Here is a 21,317-nt window from a genome sequence, read left to right on the forward strand (position 1 = left end):
AAGAGTCGGTCACTATGCAGCCAAGTGTCCTCATAAAGATAAGCTTGATAAAGGTAAGGAACTAGTTAGATGGAACAGAAAACAGAATGTAAGTAAGAAGAGCTATTATACACATGAAGACAGTGATGGATTTTCAATTAGTGATGAAGATGAACAATGTAATGATTATAGACTTTTGATGGCTTTTGAAGATGATGATTTCTTGGATGCTATAGATGAAAATGATCTCTATGAAGAAATTTCTAAACTTAAAATCTGTTTAGAAGAAAAGAGTATGATCATAGATACTCTGACATTCCAACTTGCTGAAAGGGAAAAACACAATGAAAAGTTAGAATGTGAAATTGTGGGACTTAGAAAAGATATTGAGAAAACAAAAGCTCTTAATCTTAGATTTGCTAAAGGATCTGAAACTTTAGATGAGATTATCAAAGTGTAGCATTCTCCTCTAATCAAGACAGGTCTTAGATATACTGAAGAAGCATCTCAAGCACATAAGCCATCCACCTCCATAATTTATCTTGATGCAGCAAGGAGAAGTGAACAGGTTGACAATCGACAGCAAAGGCATAAAGCAGATCACCAGGTAAATCAAGGTCAATCTACCTCAAGGATGAACATAGATCACCAAGTACATCGGGGGCAATCTACTTCAAGGATGAATAGAAGCTACAACCAACCGCAGGGAAATCATTCTCAATTTGCCTCAAGAATGAATGTCTATGGAAACTACAATCACCTAGATGGAAGGTTTGATAATTGCAGGAATTTCTTCAATGGCCAATGTTTCTCTTGTCATAATGTTGTACACAAAGCAGCTCAATGTGTTGCCTACAAGACCATCATGACTAGAGAAGCACGAAATCAAAGGAGTGTGACTGGGATCATGAAAAGGACCTATAATAACTTTTCTGCTCTTGAAAATGAAATAGAATGTTCTATTTGTAACAACTACGGTCATGAAGATTTTGAATGCAGGAGTAGGTTTCAGCAAACAACTTAGAAGGAGCAAGTTTTATTGAGTCCCAAAAAATGGAGAAAGAAAGAACCGCAACTAGAAAGATGTGGTATAGCTTTATATGTGGAAGGACAAGAAAATTAGTGGTACATTGATAGTGGATGCTCGAAACATATGACAGGTGATAAAGAAAAACTTCAGCCATATAGTGCCTTAGAAAAGGAAAGGAAGGTCTTATTTGGAAATGACACCCCTGCACTCATAAAAGGTAAAGGTTTTGTTCTTTTAAAAGAAAAGGTCAAAGCTGGAAATGTTATGTATGTTGATGGCTTAAAGCATAATCTATTGAGTGTCAATCAAATGTGTGATCAAGGAAATGAGGTAATATTTCGATCAAATGAATGTATTGTTCGTGAGCTTGATATAGGGGAAACAATGATCAAAGGCATAAGAACTCTAAATAATTTATACATACTCAAGGGAGGACAAAAAAAATGCTTTCTAAGCAAGAATGATGAACACTGGCTATGGCACAGAAGGTTGGGGCATCTAAGCTTCTCTCAGATAAGGAAAGCATGCAAATATCAAGCGGTTTGTGATCTCCCTGACATCAAAATTCCAGACAATACAATATTCAAATCATGTCAGTTTGGTAAGCAAACCAGAACTAATTTCCCTGAGAAGGAAGGATTAGATAGTAAGCCACTTGAACTTTTCCATACTGATGTATGTGGTCCATCCAGGAAAGGTCACCTCGAGGAGAAGAATACTTCATATTGTTCATTTATGACTTTTCTAGGATGTGTTGGATAGGACTTATGAAGCATAAAGACGAAGCTTTCGAAAAGTTCAAAGCATTCAAAGATTTGGTTGAAAATGAATCAGATCGCAGAATCAAATGCCTCAGGTCTGATCGAGGAGGGGAATTTACCTCGGATGAATTTTTCGATTTTTGTGAAGAACATGGAATAAGAAGGGAATTCTCTACTACAAGGACTCCTCAACAAAATGGAGTAGTGGAACGGATGAACATAATGGTTCAACAAATGGCTCGTGCTATGCTTGATGAATTTGGAACTCCTGAAACCTTCTGGGGTGAAGCTGCATTTGTTGTTGTTACTATTCTCAACAAGAAAAATGTTTGGGTGAACAGCAGTCAACTCCTCATGATCTTTGGTATGGTAAGAATCCTACGGCAAAATACTTCAAAATTTTTGGAAGAAAATGTTACATCAAAATGATTGATGAAAACCTTGGAAAGTTTGAACCTATAGCAGATGAAGGCATTCTCCTTGATTACTCTCCCCAAAGCAAAGGATATAAGTGTTACAATAAAAGACTTGGAAAAATTGTTGAAAGTATTGATGTGGTGGTTGATGAAGAAGGAAACAATCCAAGGCAGGTAAAATCCGACGATTTTGAAGATGATGAGGACTATCCTTCAACATCAAATCAGACTAATGATGAAGAAGAAACCTATGAGGCACCAGAAGAATAGATAAGGGTAGAAGAAAAGACTCCATCCAGGTATGTATAGAAGAATCATCCAGAGACTCAAATTTGGGGCAGAAAGAGGCAGGTGTACAAACAAGAAGAACTATTTCAAAAGCTTCAAGCTATCTAGCATTGCTCTCCTCCACTGAACCACAAAATGTAAGTGAAGCATGCAAAGATGCATGTTGGGTCAAGGCCATGAATGAAAAACTTGAGCATATTGAAAAGAATAACACTTGGGAGTTGGTTCCTAGACAAAATGATAACAATGTCATATGGACAAAATTGATATTCAAAAACAAGCTGAATGAGAATGGAGATGTTATTAGAAACAAGGCCAGACTTTTTTGCAAAGGGTATGCTCAACAAGAAGGTATAGACTTTGAAGAAACTTTTGCACTTGTTGCTAGACTTGATGCCATAAGAATGTTCCTTGCTATTTCTAGCATTTAGGAGTTCAAAGTATATCAAATGGATGTGAAATCTACTCTTCTAAATGGAGATTTAGAAGAAGAAGTGTACATTGAGCAACCAGATGGATTCATCCTTGGGAATGATCCAAAACTTGTATGCAGACTCAAAAAGGCTCTCTATGGTCTTAAACAGGCTCCAAGGGCTTGGTATTTTCGGTTGGACAAATATCTCCATCAACAAGGTTTTTCAAAAGGATCAATAGATAGCAATCTATATATAAAAATTGATAATGATAAATTGCTAATACTTGTTGTGTATGTTGATGATATCATCTTTGGTAGCAATGAAGAAACCATGAGTCAAAAATTTTCTTTGGTGATGTAGAAAGAATTTGAAATGTCCTTACTTGCTGAGCTCACATATTTTCTTAGTTTACAAGTCCAACAAAACAAAGATGGTATTTTTCTATCACAAACCAAGTTTCTCAAGAAAATCTTGAAGAAATATGGGATGGAGGATTCGAAACTAGTATGTACCCCTACGGTAACAGGATGCAGCCTCAACGCAAATGATGAATCAACAATAGTACATCAACCAACCTATAGATCCATGATTGGTAGTCTTCTCTATCTGATAGGTACCCAACTAGACATCATGCATGCAGTGGGAATAGTTGGAAGATTCCAGGCAAATCCAAAGGAAGCACACCTTCAGGCAGTTAAGAGGATTCTCAAATATCTTCAAGGAACACAAAATTATGGCTTATGGTATCCTAGAGATGCAGATCTCACACTTCATGCATACACAGATGCAGATTGGGCAGGAAGTGTGGATGCCAGAAAAAGCACTAGTGGTGGTGCATTCTTTATGGGTTCCAGATTAGTATCTTGGTTCAGCAAGAAACAAAGCTCAATTGCATTATCTACAGCTGAAGCAGAATATGTGGCTGTTGCATCTTGCTACACACAAATCCTTTGGATGATGCAAACATTGCAAGATATTCAAATCACTTGTACTCCACCTATCTCCATTTTTTGTGATAATACAAGTGAAATCAATATTTCAAAGAATATAGTCATGCATTTGAAGACCAAGCACATCCCTATAAAATATCATTTTCTCCAGGAACAAGTGCTTGAACAAAAGGTCAAATTGGAGTATGTCCCCTCCAAGGAACAAGTTGCTAATATATTCACCAAACCACTACCCAGGGAGACATTTGAATACCTCAGACAGAAGCTAGGAGTAGTTGATGCATCATCTTGTTGTTAAAATTATCTGTTTAAGAGAACAATGGTTTTATGCGAGTTTCATGAAGTGTACTTGTGTACATATGTAGGTGTTTGTGGACACAGTCGTGAATATTATGATTTGAAGACAAACAATGGGGCTAGACTCAGGATGAAAAGAGCCTGATATGGGTCTGACAGAGACCATCTAGCACCGGTTCAGGGGGAGCATATACTTCTAATAATGAATTGTTGGCATTATCTTAGAAGATCTTGGTTCATTTTATTTCAGGTGGAACAGGTGCAGAGGGAGATCATGGTTGCCGGTTTTGATGATGATTGACAGATGCTACTGATGTTAGTTGCTGATGACTATGTTGATGCCTCGAAAATCGTTGCATCAACATCGAGGGATAACCACCCGGTCCAGACCTTAATATAGCTCCTTTTCCGTTTGGGATGGTGGCTCAGACTGGATATAATGGGACCAGTTTCTCAGTAGTGAATAGAAAGGGATGGATGAGTGACTAGTTTTCTAATAAGTGATAATGAATGGATGACTTAATCTATGAGCAAAAATACAAATGACTATTCTATCCCGGGAAGCTTCTATTCTTAAGTGCAACGTTTGATGATCTCTGTTCATCAATAGGCATATAGATGACTCTATTCAATAAACATAGACATTCATTCATATAATAATTTCTTTGTTCAAATAGTTGAACAAAGTAATTAATAAAACATTGTTACACTTATCTTTTTATATTATTGATACATGTATGATTAGAAGAAAAGCATGCTGTAAACATCCAATAGTGGAAAGTATAAAGAATGTTGTTAAAACACATGCATATATTCAATAATAGTAATAATGATCAAATAACAATTCACATAAAAAGAATGAATTCAGACATAGATAGTAGTACCATATGAGCTGCAAATCATTCCCAACATCAATCGCAATTCGAATTCCTTCTTCTGACTCAGAAATACTTTTAAATAAAGGCAGTAGTGCATATCCACATAAAAGCTTCGTTATCAAAATTGGAATAATTGGCCTAGTCTTTATAAAAATATATACCTGAAGTATAGTAGTGCAACTTCAGGTTTAAGTCATATACAAAAACTTACGACCCTTTCTAAATACATGAAAGGGTCTATAAATACTTAATTAAACTAACTAACTACAGAATTAAAGTGCTACTAAATTGGTACAACTTGATCTTGAATATCTCCCCCAAAGCAATCTGGTAGTTGGCAGCATGATTCATCACTCTGGATGTTTTCCTTTTGACCTGAGTTGGCATATCGCTAGCATCGGTTCCACTTCTTGAGGGCGGCTGAGACGAGAATTGAGTTGAGCAGCATAGGTGGCATCGTGTATATCGGGAATGATACACCCGATTGCATCTGTTAGGCACTTGAGGGTGGCTCTCTGGCTGTATGGTTTTACTAGGAACAACCAATAGGTGTCCCAAGTTAAACTTTTAATACCTGTGATCAATCTCCCATTCTTTTCCAGCTCTTGATAACATGATTGCTCCAATGTTTTGGCCGATAGTAATTTACCCGAGGACTCATGCTTGTGTTTCGCTGGGTTTTGTCTCCATTCCCGTATAGGTGTTGATTCAATTTCATTTTCATCTCTGAACTTCTCCAGAAATTCTTTGTTATACTTCTTCTCTGGTTCGGGAAAATGGTACATTTGTCTCAAATTATTGGGCTGAAATGAACTGAATACTCTCTTGTCGATAGTGCAAAATGTTCTGTTTGTAATTGGAATTTCCTCAACTGCCCATCTTACCACATCTGTGTATGGAAGAATTTTCTCTCGAGCCGCTATCCGGTGTAGGTAAGAATTGGCCAAATCCTTTAGGGTTGCTTCGGACTTCCGGTTCGGGTCTGCTGTAGCTTGTACTGATGTTTCCTGAGGCTCTTCGACCTCAACCAGATTATAGATGCTCTGCCAAGTAGTATTACCGAGACCAAGACATGTGGTGTCTGAGATTAATCCTTTTTTACTTGGTCCCGAATCGGCAGTGTGTTGTCCTGTTACTGCGGAAGTTGAAGCTGTTCCAAATTTCTTAGACTTCTTCCCCATTTGGCCTAAATTCGCTGCTTTGGAGGAGCTCTGCACAGGAGATAAAATGAACGTAATGTGGAGAATAGGTGGTGCAAACCAAGTATGAAAGAGTTATATCAATCAATGAATAATGGAGGATTAACATAAGACTGCCGCGGATACAATCTCTGAAGAGATTTTGGCATAACTGCTCCATTAATTGGCCGTTTAAACCTGTCAATCATTTAAATGCTCATCATATCGTTTATTGGCTGAATAATTCATTTAAGCATGGCTTTGATGTTTTGGCGGTTGGGCGCAAGTGAATCACTATCGGGAAAAGAAATGCTTTTAATAATAATTCAACACAATATACCCAAGCCTTATCAATCCTTTTTGAAAGTCGCGCTTAGCTTTATCACAATCGGGGATCGGAGGGATGTTTAAGTAGTTATATTGGTGTCATTACGGAATCCCCGATCGCCGATAGCGATATCGCTAATTCGTATCGGGAGCTTTTTAGAAGAGGGATTTTAGTTGCATGCACGTTACATTCCCTGATCGCCGATAGCGATATCGCATCAGAGCAAAGAGAGGGGCCTTTTGTTATGATTGCTTACCTTCCCGATATCCGATAGTTATTCGCGCTTGTCGCATCGGGGAAAACCAATGGGTCTTTTGTTATGCATCCTTTGTTATTGCGATATGCGATCTTGCGATCTCTTTATCACAATAATAAATAATTATTCATTTTTTATTATAAGACCAATTATATATTGTCTCAAAAGGTTTATAATGCTTTGTTTCTTTTCGGACCTCTTGAGGAATGATAAGTTGATACCAATTTAATCTAAAAGGGACCCATTTCATATTATAGTTTTGAAAGTAAAATTTTATGAAATGGGGGGTTGTTGTACAGCACAACAGACTATCATAGTCTTGTCTTAGATATTTAGTCTCTATATTTCTTTTATTATGAAGGTCATGTAATGGCCTATGTTGGTTTCCCCACTATGCCTGGGATGGATGATGTAATGTTCTTGTTTTATCATGTGTAAACTTTTGGTGTATCCCCACTTGGTTGGGTGGATGAGTCAATATTGGTATATCCCTAGTTGGTTGGGAGATGGATGTATGAATAGAGTCTTTAGTGATAGGAAAGTCATTTATGATGTATAAAGTCATGTTTCTTCTTGTAAAACATCTTCTTGCAGACCTTGCCTACAGTTAGGGGGAGCATGGCCAACACAGTAGAGCAGATATTTCAGCATGTATTCAGGGGGAGCATAACCCTTTGCCCTTGATGACAAAGGGGGAGAATGACTATGAGTGAATTAAGGTTGCCATCAAGTCCAGAGGGGGAGATTGTTGGCATTATGACACAGGTTTGGCACTATGACACAATTGTTGTCCTTGATGGCAACTCACTCAGATGTCAGATCTCAGTTCAGGCTCTCAGAATGAAGGAAAAAGAGATATACGCAGGTTCCTCTTAACCAAGTCGCGTATACACATGGGTTCGACGATCAAAAGGGGTGTATACGTATGCATGCATTTTCATGCAAGGAAAAGCGCGTACATGTGGGAAAACTTATTTTTTGGTCCATGGTATTTAGTCCTTGGTATTTGAACCTATGGTTTTGAACCACGGTATCTCATCCGAAGTGTTAAACCAAGGTATTGGGTCCATGGTATTGATTCTCTATGGTTTTGGACCATGGTATTGAGTAAGGCCTAAGACTATAAAATGGGAAAGAGATCATTTGGAAAAGGTACTCAATTAAGCAATTGAATATCTTATGAAGAGCAAGATCTGGAATACTGGTCATTGAGTTATGGTGCATAGCTGGATCTGAATCAAGGAGGAACCTGAGCACAAGAAGAAGGATAAGTTCTATTGATGGGTTAAGATCTTAAGGCTTGAAGAGAAATATCTTTGTGTGATTTGATTTGTTATATTTGGCACATGACTTGATCTATAAATCTGATGATCTGAGTATTACTAATGTCTGAATAACTGAAAAAGGTAAGATCATCTTTTATAGATCTGTACATAGGTTCATCGCAGTAGAGGTGTGTATACATGTTGGTTCAGTAAGTCAAAACAACGTATACACTGGTTGGCCTTAATACAGAAGTGTATGCACGTAGGTTCTACATAGTGAAGTAGCGTATGTCTAATGAAATATGTTTTAGCTACTTCTGTTTATTGCTGCAGTATTCTGGGTTCAGGATTGGTTTCTGGTTACTGTCAATGTATTCTGGTTACAACATTCAGAGAAGTAATTGTTTGATTCAATTTTGATTGAAGCAAAGGAGATTGGTTGATACAAATGTATTTGATGTTTGATTATTGTTATTGATGGATCCAGTCTAAAAATTTATGAAATGTGGTCCCCGAAGGAAAAGAGAAGGTTGTAGCCTTCTGTAGGTCAGCACCTATGTAATAGTACATCAGCTAGTACAAGAGATAAGGGGGTTGTAGCTCCCTTCCAGGAGAAGTTGGAGAACGAGAGAAGGAAGTAGCCTTCTACAGGTAGAAGCCTGCGTACTGGTATAAGACTGCACCAGTATAGAAACATTGTAAAAAGAAGTTTCTAATTGAAAGAATATAGAGAGGAATTGCAGCAGGTGGTTTTCACCCACATTGGGTTTCCACCTTATATCTTGTGTTCTTGTGTGTGACTGTCTGTTCTGTTTTACTATTCCTGGTTACAGTTTATATCATTCTGACACACAGATTAATGATCAACATCTGAAGAATAAATTAAATTATAAGTCTGTAAGTTATATGCGAGTTTCCTTAACTGAAATTGTGTATATACACCATTTTCACTAACTGAAGTAGAGTATGCAAATCTAATTATGAAATGATAAATAATTGACTTGATAATACAGATTCACCCCCCCTCTCAGTATTATTTCCAACACTAACTAATCTAGAAATAACTAATATCAAACTAGATTTGTCTCTTCCCAAGTTGTCCAGGGCTTCAAGGAATACTATCTCAATCCACAACCTCTAGGGAACCCAAGGTATTATAGACCTACATAGAACTACCATCTCATCCCATAGCCTCCAGGGAACCCAAGTTGTTCCAGGCCTCCAAAGATTCTATCCTAATCCATAGCCACTAGGGAACTTGAGAACCAATAAAAAAACTACATAGAGAACTTACTACATCATGGCTATCCAGGAAATGGAAAGGTAAGGCTGAAACCATTGTCAATCCAGGATAATCTCCATGCCAATGACAACAAATAACCAAGGAACCACCTGCATGTACCATGCATCCAAATCTCAACCAGGAATCCACACATGCAACCTTTTACTTGCAATGTAATCTTATTGTAGCTACTTATCCAACTTTCTCCTTGTGCTCCCTTGCTTTCCTCTCTTTACTTGCTTGCTATCTCCTCTTGGAGCTTCCTCTCTCTCTAAAATTAATCCAAAGCCAAAACTGACAAAAAGTTGTGAAATGTTTATATAATGCATTTTTACCACTGATGTCTCCTTTTCTTTTGGTTTACTTCATTTTCTCTCTAATTTCCCTTCCCTTCATATTTGTGTCTCTTCAGCTTCCTTTTCTCCTATTTTCCTTTATTTCCTTAATTAAATTCCATTCATTGCCTCTTTTCCTTTTCCAATGCCTTTGCTAATTTCCATAGCCATTAATAAACCAAATGATCCTAGTGAATATTGGTGGCCACTTGCCTATTCCACTTTGATCATATATTGATCAAGGACCTTAACCACAATTAAGAATAAGGTTACAAACAAGGTTGCAAACAATGTACATGTGGTTTTAGTTCACATGACCGCTAGTCCTACGTGAATTAGCGTTAAAAGGTTAATAGTGGCTTTAAGCGCTAAAACATTTATTAAGCGCCTTTTTCTTAAAATATGAATTAAGCACATGGGTGGTCTTGGAAAGACGGTAAACAGTTTCTCGCGCGGGTGAAAGGTTGGAAGCGATATTCTACCAAAAGCAGGTGATTAGCCTTAGTAGGCAACACATAGCAGTGCAAAACTGCTTTTCTCGCGTGCCCTCGATTTGATATCGGTTGTGCAGAAATCTACGCGAGATTGCACGATGTCCGTTGGATCGAGCGAGGTCACATCAATGGTGGAGATCATCCAGGCTAGTTGGCCAGTGGATGACACGACAACCGTTGGATGGACGGGATAGATCAATGGTTGAGAGTTAACCTGATCACAAGCTCTATGGAGGATTATCCCTAACCACTGGGATTATACTGCACATATGTGCACCCAACAATTATGGTAATGCTAACAGCTACCTCCGATGGTTAGCTTGGTGAGGTGGCTAAAGTTTAGCGGATATGCTAAGTTTAGCTGGAGATAAGTGCAGTTGCCAAAATTGGTGGAGTATCCCTAGATGATAAAGCATAAATACACTCCAGGAGCAGTTTTAAAAAGAGAGAAGGCAGAAACAAAGAGAGTCCAAAGAAGAGACAAAGAAGCTTAGAAGACCAGTGAGAGTGAAACAAGAGGCTTGCTAGGATAATTAGAGCCTTCTAAAAGCCAATGGAATAATCCAGAGAGGCTGAAGAAGTCATCTTCATGGAGAATTTCATCTAGGAGGATTGATTTGGAGCTTAGAAGCCATTAAAGGTTGGAGGCAGTTGTAGGAGCTACTAGTACTCATTCTCAGTGATCCAATAATCAATTTTGACTGTAAAGGACTTTCTGAATCCATTGCAGGGATTTGCAGAAGCATTTGGGGACTTCTAAGGGCTAAGAATCTACATGGAAGTTTCATGCAACAAATGATCAAATGATCAGTCTGTTGTAGGTGTATGATATGTGCTAGAGACAAAAGAATAAGTTCCAGAGACAGTTGAAAAATTATGAGGGAGTTGGTGCCATCAAGAAGCTCAAGACAGCTCAGAGCACTGATTGTAGGAATCAAGTCCAAGGAAGCTTAGATCTATTTGCAGAGTGAGGAAATCCAGGGATATAGATGGTATTCTAATCCCATTGGTTCAGTTTAGTAAACTTTGGAGTTAAGTGTGGAACTAATAACATAAGCTTCACCATAATCCCAAAGAGCCAAGTCAAGTTGACAAGAGCTCAAGGAGGCGTAGCCCATGATATTAGGGTGAACTCCTAGATTAAATTTGTTGTTATGTGTGTGTTACTTATTTGTTGCATTATATTACTATTATTTGTGTTTTATATCAGCATAAACACTTAAAGCACTAAAATAATTAAAAACAAACAAAGACATACACCTGTTTCAAGTACTTAATTCTGCAATTGTCAACATAAGCTAGATCATATATTTGTTAAGCTTTGGAGTGGGAGGTTCTTGTAAGTATAACAAGATGTTAAACCCTCATTTCAGATCAGGTGGTATCAAAGCTAGCTGCTTGATTGACATAGCATAGTTGCTTGAATGATAGAACAATAGGATGTTTGATTGACAAAGCATAGCTGCCTAATATAGAGAGAAATAGATTGCTTGTTTGACTTGATAGGTGTTTAAATAATACAAAGTATTTGACTGTTTGATTGTTTGTAAACTGACTATTGCTTGAGTTTTCAAAGGTGAAGGGAAAGCTACAGATAGCTAAGTCCAGGAGAGGACAAGAAGGAAGAAGGGTTGAAGGCATTCTCCTTACCCCAAGGACCTCAAGGCAATCCTTGAAACACAAGAAGGTTTGTTTGCGAAAGGCTGCTTGAATAAGCTCTTTGTGAATTTTTTTGAAGTTCTTCTATTCATTTCTATAATGACAACTCACTCAAAATCTTCCTCCTTCACAAGATTCTTCGATGAAGACATGAAGGAAGACTTATTCATCATGATGGATATGGTGAGAGAAATGTATGAGGATGAAAGGAAGAGCGCCAAACTTCGAGAGCAGTTGAATTCCGTGAAGGAAGAGAAGCAGTTGCTTTCTGAAAAATTGCAGGAAATGGAGAGCCAACTTCATATTGAAAATATGAGCCTAGAAAGGATGCATGAGATGGAGACACAACTCCTTGTTTCCAAAGAAGCCTTAGTCAAGTATCAGCTTGAAGAAGAGGTAAACAATCCTAGTTTGTCTTCAATTTCCTCTAAGAATATTTATGTTGGTTCTTTTGAAAAACATACAAGAGGCATAGGGTCCAAGTTGATGTAAAAAATGGGCTATGAAGGAAAAGGATTGGGCAAACATGCATAGGGCATTGTTGAGCCAATAATGGTTGAGGAAAGGCCTAAGTATTTGGGTCTTGGCTATGGACAATCTTATGGATAAAATTCCAACACAAACATGAAGGCAAGTGAAATAGTTCCTAGAAGGAGTTTCATTTCAGGTTCTCTACCTCAAGTTTGTAAAGATTGTATTCATGGGGAATGCAATAGTTTGAAACATACTTTGCAAGAAGAAGGTGTTCATAAGCATGCACTCGAACAAGAAAGTTTTGAAAGCTCTAAAACCATTGAAGAGATTGATGGTGTTCCAAAGGGAGCTGCTTCTTCATTCAATTCACCTCCTCATGAAGGTAACAAAGGTGAAAGAGAAAGGTATAAATCTGATTTCAATCATATTTCTTTTGATTATGTAAAGCATGATAAATTTCCACATAAGCATTGGAAAAAAATTGCATGTTCCTTTTGTGGTTTGGATAACCATAATGTTTCTAGATGTTGGAAGAGAATGGCCACATACAGGAAACTTTTGAAGAAAAGGAGGCAAGAAGCCAAAGGTCCATTGGACAAGGAAAATCATGCTATTAAGAAGATGCACATGTGTTGCACTTACTTCCATAAGCAAGGACATATTGCTGCAAAGTGTTGGACTTTGAATCCAAGAATGCTTCCACAAAATTTGAAGAAGGTGGGAAGAGATAATGGCAAGAATGGAAATGAAGTTTCCATAATTGATGTGCTGTAGGATGATTCACATGTTGATGTCAATGTGCAGACAAAGGAAGCACCTTTGATATGGATTGGTAAGAAATGGTTAGAGTTATTATCCAATTGAGTTTGCATTTCTTTTGATTTGATGCATTTCTTTGCTAAAGGAATGCAAGTTGCAGGGTTTTACCAAAAAGGTGTCTGGAAAACGTTGAGTATGAGACTCGCTTTATTGCAGCAAAATTATATTCATTTAAGCTTTGTAAGTACATGTACATATGATTGAGGATCTTGTACTATTGATTGAAGAATGGAATACATACATGAGAATAGTATGTATGAAAATAACGATGTTGATGATTTCCTTGTATTTGAACATGTATGTGTAATTGACTTGATGGTTGATTTCTTTGTTTAAAACATGCATGTAATGTCATATTGACTTGGAAAAAGTTGATTTTGTCTCCAAGATTGAAAAAGGAGATAATGATGAAGTGTTTCACAAGAGGTGGAATTATTTCTACTTTGAAAAAGAATCATTAAGTTCTTTTTGTACATGCTTGACTTGAAGAGTCAGTTGTTTGAAAAGGCATGTTTTTTGTCGGCTTGTTATTCAGTCGATCATTTGTATACAAGATGTAAAGACATGATGATGATTCACATGATGTGAAATTTGTTTCTTTTGATGAAGCAAGAGTTTATGCCATCAAGTTGTTTTCTTGTATTATGTTGTTTTTGACAAGATGTCAGAAGAATGTTTGTTTGAGCCACCTTGGATCAATGATCAAGGAAGTGATGTTCAGCTACCTTCTGTAAACTTCTTAACAGAAATTCTGAAGGAAAACCATTCTTAACAGGAGGACAAGCGCATTCAGAAAGGAAAGTGTTGACTACCTTCGAGTTTTGGTTCAGAGGCACTAGCCATACAAGGCAAGTGTATGGAGGTTGAAAGAAGAGGGTGTTGGTACTCTTCTTTACAGTACAGATCAATATATCAGTTTTTTGGGGACCAAAAGATTCTCAATGGGGAGGAGTAATCAGATATTGATCAAGGACCTTAACCGCCATTAAGAATAAGGTTGAAAACAATGTACATGCGGTTGCAGTTCACATGACTACTAGTCCTACGTGAATTAGCATTAAAAGTTTAATATTGGCTTTAAGCGCTACAACCTTTATTAAGCACATTTTTCTTAAAATATGAATTAAGCATGTGGGTGGCCTTGGAAAGATGGTAAATGATTTCTCACAAGGGCGAAAGGCTGGAAGTGGTAGTCTACCAAAAGCACGTGATTAGCCTCAACAGGAGACACGTAGTAGGGAAACATTGCTTTTCTTGTGCGCCTTTGATTTGATATCAGTCGTGCAGAAATTTGCGTGAGATTGCACGATGTCCGTTGGATCGAGCGGGGTCACATCAATAGTGGAGATCATCTAGGCTAGTTGGCTAGTGGATGACGCCATAACCGTTGGATGGACGAGATAGATCGAGGTTGAGAGTTAACCCGATCACAAGATCTATGGAGGATTATCCCTAACCACTGGGATTATATCGCACATATGTGCGCCCAACAATTACGGTAATGCTAATGGCTACCTTCGACGGTCAGCCTGGTGGAGTGGCTAAAGTTTAGTGGATATGTTAAGTTTAGTTGGAGATAAGTGTAGTCGCTAAAATTGGTGGAGTATCCCTAGAGGATAAAGCATAAATACACTCTAGGAGCAGTTTTAAAAAGAGAGAAGGTAGAAAACAGAGAGAGTCCAGAGAAGAGACAAAGAAGCTTAGAAGACTAGCGAGAGTGAAACAAGAGGCTCGCTAGGCTAATTAGAGCCTTCTGAAGCCAATGGAATAATCCAGAGAAGCTGAAGAAGTCATCTTCATGGAGAATTTCATCTAGGAAGATTAATTTGGAGCTCAGAAGCCACCAGAGGTTGGAGGTAGTTGTAGGAGCTACTAGTACTCATTCTCAGTGATCCAATAGTCAATTTTGACTGTAAAGGACCTTCTGAATCCATTGTAGGGATTTTCAGAAGCATTTGGGGACTTCTAAGGGCCAAGAAGCTATAGGGAAGTTTTAGGAAACAAATGATCAAATTGTAGGTGTTTGATATGTTCTAGAGACAAAAGGAGAAGTTCCAGAGACAGTTGAAGAATTCTGAAGGAGTTAGTGCCATTAAGAAGCTCAAGACAACTCAGAGCACTGATTGAAGGAATCAAGTCCAAGGAAGCTTAGATCTGTTTGCAGAATGAGGACAACCACGGATATAGATGGTATTATAAGCCCATTGGTTCAGTTCAATAACCTTTGGAGTTAAGTGTGGAACTTGTAACAAAATCATTACCATAATCCCAAAGAGCCAAGTCAAGTTGACAAGAGCTCAAGGAGACATAGCCCATGATATTAGGGTGAAATCCTAGATCAAATTTTTTTTTATGTGTGTATTTCTTATTTGCTACATTTTCTTACTGATATATGTGTTTTATATTAGCAGAAACACTTAAAGTGCTAAAACAGTTAAAAACAAACAAAGGCATACCCCTGTTTCAAGTACTTAATTCCGCAATTGTCAACATAAGCTAGATCATATATTTGTTAAGCTTTGGAGTGGGAGGTTCTTGTAAGTATAACAAGATGTTAAACCCTTACTTCAGATCACACTTGGACCCCCACCAGTTTTTCTTTTAGTTTCCTTAATTGTAGCACTATTTACTATTTTTGGCCATTTTTCTATTCATGAACTTTCAGGAGTTGTTTGAGGCCCTAAACGACATTTTTTGAAAAATACAAAAACTTGTAGCTTACTAGAAGGGCTTTAATTCTAAAGTTGTAGATCTCAGATAGATATTTCTAACGAGGTATCGTACATGTCAAACAAAGATCGTATGCCAAAGTTACGACCTCGAGAAGTTGATGTACGAATTTATCCCAATGGGGCCCACAGACTTTTGGTAGTTCATCTCCTAGAGTCAAGATTTTGTATGTTTACGATTTTCCATTGTTTCTTAATAATAAATAGGCCTCTAAGTCTCATTTTAACATAGTTCAGAAGACATGTATCAGCCAAATCTCTTCTCAGAAATAATCTACCATTGACTAAGCTAGTCTATTTCGAGTCTGCATGTAAATAGATTTCAATACATTGTTATTAATGAATTGAAGTTTCATTTTCATTGTATCTTTGTATTTTTGTTTATATCTATATTTTGTTCCATTCCTTCACAATTCTTGATCAATGCTATTAGAGCAGTCTTCTCTCTCTCCGTTTTTCTGTGCATGTCCTTAACGAGGTTAGGGTATAAAGAGTTGGGACCTGAACTGGTTGAGTCTTTTCAATACCATATTTGTCGACACTGATGACCTCCCATGGTGGAAGAAAAGAAAGATGAGTGTTGTAGTGTTTTCTTCTCAAAGATGTATGAAAAGAACCCACTTAAGGTTGTGGATGACAAACAATATCAACAATATAAATGGTTGTTAAACATTGTAGATCTGCAACAATTGATAGAAACAAAACTTGCCAAAATTTTGATCTATGCCACAATCATAGTTAAACAAAAAAAAATAATAGTAATAACTCCAATCATCCAATCGAAACCAGATATACAAATAATAGTTTATATTATAACACCTGTGAAGTGAACAAATAAACATTACAATCACTCTCTATGGGATGGGTTCTTGGCTATCCTCAAACGTCTTCAACTTGTGTAGAGTTTCTCTGCTCTATAATGTGTAAACCCAACAAAAATGGTGTGTGACAATGAAAATAATCAGAGTTACAACAATGAGTGCAACAATGAAAATAATCAAAAATGAATAATGAATGGAAAACCCTTCTATTTATAACAAAATATTGAGTTATCCTCAAATAATGAGCAATAATAAAATATTATTAACCCCATTCTTGGAATAACCACTTGTAATATTTTATTATATTTGGTTAGGAGGGAAAAAGTATTTAAAATTTTATTTAGAAATAATAAAGAAATAAATGATTTATTTATCATCTCAAGGAATCAATTATGGAATAATAAACAAATAATGATTTATTTAATTATTCCTAAGGGATTTTGTCAAATTTGACAAATAATAATTAATTAGTGATTAATTAATTATTCTTAGAGAAAAATAAAACAATTAATGATTTATCTGTTTATTTTTCATGATTGGGTCAAATATGACAAGGAATAATAATTGAACAATGGTTTAATTAATTATTCCTAGAAGAAAATCAAATAAATAGTGATTTTTTAAATTATTCTTCATGGGTTTAACTATAAATTACTTAACAAGGGTGGTTTATTAAGTAATTTCTCATAGTGAAAGCAATTTTACTATGGTAAAATTGACTTTACATGATGTACTTCGATCCATCTAGTAAATTAGGTTATGATCAATTTTTTGGTGATAAAACATTCCCCCCCAACATATGAGTGTTAGGAGCAAAACATATGATTGAAGTACGTTGTAAAGACACAATCACTAGACAACATAGGGGAGTCAAAGAGAGAGAGAGAGAGAGAGAGAGAGAGAGAGAGAGAGCAATAACGTTGAAGTGAGAGGATATGGATAGAGGGAGCAAAACTAATGCAAGTCTCCTTTTATCTTGTGGTACCGGACCTCAATGAGGCGGGGGAGGCATACCCATACCTGCCGAGATAACTCAGTACAAAAATAATGGTGTGCCCAGAAACATAAACTGAGCAATGAAGTACATGTTGAATGGTACATGACATGCTGGCATAAGAGAGCCATAAAATAATACAATGTATCCCATATACATAATGCACTTGGAAAAATATGAGCCAGGAATGAATACAATAATATCTGAGTACATGAGATATAATGGCACTTCCCTAAAAAAAATGGGTGGGAGGGAGGGTAGAACAACCAGAGAAGCCTTGCTGAATAGGGGAGGGCTCTGCAAAACTGAATGGATCATCTTAAGGAGACGTGCATGCTATGGACACTACGATCAGTAGGACCCAAACCCATCCACTCTACGGAATTTCTTCTGAGGCTATAACATAACAGGAATGCATCCAGTCATGTGGGGGGCTACCTGAAGGGCCACCCCCTCATGAGGTGTGAAACATCTCACACACACCCGAGAATCACTGGTATAATCTATTGCATCACTGGACCATCAAGTGTCTGGATCATGAACATGAAACAACCAAGTCAAAGAGAAATTATGAGTCCCTTTGATTGATCCAAGGGACCAAATAAGAATGGATGTTGGAACCAAGATACACTGCCCTCTAGGCCGTTCTTCTGGAATAAATGAGCTGATGTCGACATAATAGGGCCCACGATAGGTGGGGAAATGAGGATCCTCAACTAAGGCACGATGGAAAATAATAATGTGACCGATGGACTGACGCCAGGGATATTGGAAAATGCGGGATTGAGGGACAAGCATACGACTTCCCTTGTTAAAGCATAAGTGCATGGTTGACCTGGAAGCAATTGACTCAAGTCTGGAGGGGATGGGGGACAATATGATTGGAGGCCAAAATTGGCAACATAGAATGAACGATATGAAAAAATGGATGGAATACTATGACATGATATAATGGGATACAAAACATACTCCATGGATGCAAGGGTGACTCATAGCAGATGCTTTGAACAAGGGTGACTCGATGACGCTGCCACATAGAATAGGCCCAGTGGGGACCATGAAAAACATGAGTAAATGTTAGTTACTCATGAAAAAAATTGACACATGGTACAAAAAGTATTAAGAGGAGGTGGACCTCAAAGTACAAGTGTCGCTTTATGAAGAAATTTGATTTTGAGAGGCGACAAAGTGACCCTTCTTGGAAAATTGACTTCCTAGTGAAGTGTTAAATCATCAAAAAATAAGGAAGACCCATTTTAGTATTCAATGAGAGCTTTTGAACGGTGTTGACGATTCATCAAACTAAGCTATGGTTTGGTCACAATGGGCGAAACAAATTGTGGATTTTTTTATGAAAGGATGTTTTCCCTCCAATTTGAGAGGAGGAGAAGGCCCTAAATCTTGTGGATATCATAGGTGACAAACTGACCATCAGAATCAAGATCTATGACTTTCAGGAAGGTGGCCTTACTTGTATAGATATGGATTTAATTCTTCTTGGAACAATTGTTCCTGGTGAAGAATTAAGGGAAGAGGAAAACGAGGATGAACTAGTAGAGGAGGTCTAGAATAATTCTCACCGACTAAGTCAAACATGGGGACTATGTGGACATAGAGTAGAATATTTGAAGATATGGTATCAAACGTCTACAATATGTGGTGTGCATATGGCTCACCAGAGAGGCTGGTAGGACAAACTATCCAAGGAATGGGAGCATAATCGACCATGCATAGATCCATTGGGATCTAGGCCGAGACTTATGTTAATCAATTGAGAAGATGGCCAGGGGAAAACCATCATGCCCCCGAGCATGGGATACTACTCGCAAACATATGTGATGGAGGGGACTGATCTGGTATCAAAGGTGGGAATTATACCCCCTAGTAGGAGGAGTTTGTGGAGCGCGATTATGTTTTGAGTGCTCGAAAAAATGGATTTAAGCATCTCGGCCCAACTTAGCACGAGATCCTCCAAAGGATGATAAGGAGATGTAGGGGCCTATGTGCCCCCTAGTATGTTATGGGCATACTAGATGTGTTTAGAGTTATGGGCTCCAAACACTTATATGTTTTATCTGATACATAATATGATTATGCAATTTAATATGACAAGAATGGTTCACCGTGTGTTGTATTTATGGTTGTCTTCTGTGGTATATAGTGATAAATTCCAATATAGACTGTTATTTGCAATGGTATCTACATAGTTATTTTGGGCTCGAGGAACATGACTAAAAGTAATGGTTTCAAATTCACGTACCAACAACTTAACTCGTAGGTATTTTCTAAATAGGACTTGGTTATGCACATGATACACACCATTCAATTGCATGACAAGTAGCAAGGAATCTAAATGAACATGAAGATGAAGGATGTGATGAGTGAGGGAATTGACTAAAAAACCTATCATTGCATTGTATTTGACCTGGTTGTTGGTGGTAGATCCAATGCGCATGCTGTTCGAAAGGACTAACGTGTGCAAGGGGATAAAAATGGCCCAGGCTGCCAAGGCTAGATTCCAGGAGAAGTGACTCGCACCGTCAGCATGAACGATATACGATGTGGATGGTGGATCCATCTGAAAGGTGCAAAATACAACATATGAGATGATGCAACCTACCTAACTTCATGACAGAAATAAAGACACACAAATCAAAGGGATATGCTATGAGCAAAATTTCTTGAGGTAGAGTGCATTGGGAGAATGAGGAAGGATATGGCCTTCAAGATCCTCCAAAAAAATGCCCCCTTGCCTAAGTACAAGGGTAATCAGGGGTAGACATAGCTTCCATGATGTCCTCATCAAAATGGAAGATGGGTGGACAAGAGGAATACTGACTACATGATGCGGCGACATTACGTGGTGCATCAACCTGAGAAATGAGGTTCACATACGCATCATCTTGAATTGTAGATGATGAATTGGTAGATGGAGGATCTATGGATGTTGAGAATTGGGATTTTGTCGAAAGAGGTTCAATAGAAGTGCATGCTAAAACCTCAAAAAGGTTTGTTTGCGAAGAACTCAAGGATGATGATAGGTAAAGGATATGGTTTGTGGTTTCTATCATCTCGACATCGGGGGGGGGAAGGGATCACAATGGTGGGACCAAAGTCTCCCTATTCTAATTGACTAGGGGTACCAAAATCCATGGGTAGAGGAGTAGGCATTCCACTACGAGTGGTCTCATATTCGTGAAGCGCTTCAAGGAAGTCAAGAAATTCATCTATATGAGGGAAACAATGGGAATAATGACCATGATGATCACGCAGGGCATAAGGGTGGTTTGTGCGCAACGTTCTAAGTTTCTTGGGTGGAATTGACAAGTTAACATGGAATTTAGGGATATTTGACTCAGGGAATGTTTCATGAACCAAAGGTTTAAGATGTGGAAGCTCGGGACAATTATTGGTGGTGTGCCCAACAACTTTACACAAATCACATGGAGGTGATGACTTTTGGGCCTTATGGGCTAGAGGAGCTTGGGGAGCCTTGTCCTTAGGTTCTTTCCTCTTAGATTTGCCCCCTGTTTGGATGATTTCACAATAGGATTGGGTTCCTGTTGAGGTTGTGATGGAACTAAAGTAGTGATAGGGGCTACAGGGACTGGTTGAACCAGGGTCAAAGCATAATACGGTCTTAGCTCACCTGGCGGAATGATTGTAGG

The sequence above is a fragment of the Pinus tabuliformis genome, chromosome J (genome assembly GCF_031772625.1).
Source record: "Pinus tabuliformis cultivar Carrire ecotype Pingquan chromosome J, CPIR1, whole genome shotgun sequence".
Lineage (NCBI taxonomy): Eukaryota > Viridiplantae > Streptophyta > Pinopsida > Pinales > Pinaceae > Pinus > Pinus tabuliformis.